The 2,447-nt window shown below is 45.0% G+C and overlaps 1 long non-coding RNA gene across 2 annotated transcripts in view; it reads left to right on the forward strand.

The window, feature by feature from the left end:
- Window positions 1–2,447, forward strand: part of LOC108447380 — a 15,670-nt gene that overhangs the window by 7,510 nt on the left and 5,713 nt on the right. The window contains exon 3 of one of the 2 annotated variants that reach the window (XR_001862925.1): window positions 147–1,353. This is a non-coding gene — a long non-coding RNA (uncharacterized LOC108447380). The remainder of the gene's footprint in view (window positions 1–146; window positions 1,354–2,447) is intronic. The other variant, XR_001862926.1, reaches the window with a different exon arrangement.

Below are 2,447 nucleotides of genomic sequence, written 5' to 3' on the forward strand. Positions count from 1 at the left end.
TCTCCTCTCCTCTCCTCTCACTCAATTTTTCTCTCTCCCCCTCCGCCTTTCCTCTCCTGCCCCACATGCTGAAAGAACTGAACCAAAAATATCCTAATTTCTTTCCATGTTTTCTTGAACTCCCATATTTCTTTTTTTTTTAACAGTATCACACAGTTGTAGACAGGAAGATTGATCTGCGATTTTCTGGTTTTCTGAGGGCTTACTGCAGCTGGAATACTGTCAAGAAAGATATTAGCCTGGACTTATTTCTGTTCAGCAAGGGGAGGAATTAGGTATGTGAGAAAAATAGGAAAGTTTGATGCTGGTATTCACAATGATTCAAGTTCAAGTAAGCAAACCCAAAAAGGCATTGTAGAGGAGACTCTCACTAACAACCAGGAGTTTTGGATTAGATGTTTAGTACAGGAGGTAAGAGGCACAGAAGAACATTTGGAAGGTGTACAGGAAACTAGTCACTATGATGCAATGGAATACATCAACAAACAAGCCAAACAACATGAGTTTCTAAGAAAGTTGGGGAACTCAAAAAGAAACCACAATTGCAGCATGTCTGTCTACATTCCCCACTACTCCCCATCCCTGAAATAGAAAACAGAATAGAGGAAGAAGCAGGCAGTGTGCCTTTGGAAATCCTGCTTGTCAGGCTCTGCTCAAGTTCCTGGGAAGAGATAAAACTAGCAAGAAAACAGAAGAAGTGAAGGGCAGCCAAAGGGGCATCAGATAAGACAAGTGCTGTGCTAAAGAGGAAGCAGACCCCATTTTAAAGAGGCAACTGAAATAAATTGCTGTGAAATGGGAATGATGCACAACTATATTTAAACTTTATTTTATGTAAGCTAAAATGAAGATGGAGTGCTGGCAATTAAGAAGCATCGACAAAACTTTAGCTGTTGATAAAAAAGCATGTGAGACAACATTTGGTAAATTAGCTGCCCTGACTAAATAAATCCACAATATTGAAGGGATTAATATTGAATTGCCTATCATTTCTCATGTCTCAAAAAATGGAAAAATACATTAAGATGGGGAAACAATATAAGGAAAGACTCATCTTGCTGATTTAAGACAATCATAAGCAGGGAGGTACCTACAAATGATGGAGTCATCAAAAGTCCCATTATAATTGGTAGCAATTTAGGGCTTTGTTCAGTTGCTTACACATAGGCATGGCCTGATGGCCCCAGGGGACAGCAGATATGCACTGGAGACTAACAGCTGTATGACAGGAACTACAGGAAACCCACATCTCTCCAGAGCATAGGGCTGGAAGCCAGGCAGCAGAGGGCAGGCCTTGGACATCTCAAAATGACACCTCTGGTTCACAGCCAAATCAGGAGCTGGGAGCAGGAGGTAAGTCCAACTGAAGGGTCCAAATGCCCATTGCCACAATTTAGCTAGATGTTAGACCTCCTACTACATTCCCCTAGTGAAAAATAACTCAGTCTAGCTATTGGCATCTAAACATCATACCTAAGGACTATGTCAGCTAATCTAAGGTATGGGCACCTAAGGCCCTTGAGCGAAAGACGCAGCAGACAACATCACTGGGCTGTGTGATACGTGGTTATCTTCACTATCCTGGTCTCACTTCAGACCTGTCCTTAGGAGAGGTTTATGATGGAGCAAGCTCCCCCTCCCCAGCTAATGAAGAGAGAGATGCACGGAGGTGCAATCCCTCTTGGTCCAAAGCAGACCTCTAAAATAAAAGGGATTCCCTTTCTCAAGTGCTTGTTGCTTCTGAGAGAGTGATTTTTTTCAGCGTTTAGAGCAACAAAGCCAGCTTCCTGGTGGTCCACGCAAGAGGAAAGCAGCTCTTTTTCTTCTCTCTGGCATTTGGAAGTGATTTCTCCTGAAGATGCTAGGAGGCCCCATTATATACAGCAAAATTAAAAAAGAGCTGCAACATGCCTAATTTTCATTTGTGGTGTGTTGGCAACCATGCTGCAAAGTGATCCGAGGCCTCTGCTCCCCTCCCAGCAGAGCTCAATCTCCTACAGAGCTGGATCTCTGCCCCAGGTCCTGCTTGTCCTGACACGCAGAGTCCCATGGGAAGGGGCACCCACATGCAGGGGCTGCTGCACGGGTCCCTAGTGAGGATGGGACACCCGGGGTGAAGTGTGACACCCTGAGCCACAGTGATGGGCCAGATCCAGGAACTGGGTCAGTCACTTGCCTTCACCCTCTGTGGCCCATCAGGGCCTCATTAGGTACAGGTAGCTTTATTTAAAAACAAACCCCCTTCAGTACATAAATGCATCATAACTTGACACCACAGCACAGCAGCCCTTGCTCACGGCTTCCTCCATTTGCTGCCTCCTTGGGGTGAAGTGAATCCCAGATCCCCCTAGGTGAGAGTTGCAGCAAGTGTGCCCACAACAACACAGTTGGATTGGGTGATGAGCTGGAAAAATAGGGGGTGATTTTTCAGAGGGGGTGTTGAGAAT

The sequence above is a fragment of the Corvus brachyrhynchos genome, unplaced genomic scaffold, assembly GCF_000691975.1.
Source record: "Corvus brachyrhynchos isolate BGI_N302 unplaced genomic scaffold, ASM69197v1 scaffold83, whole genome shotgun sequence".
In the NCBI taxonomy this organism is placed as follows: Eukaryota; Metazoa; Chordata; class Aves; order Passeriformes; family Corvidae; genus Corvus; species Corvus brachyrhynchos.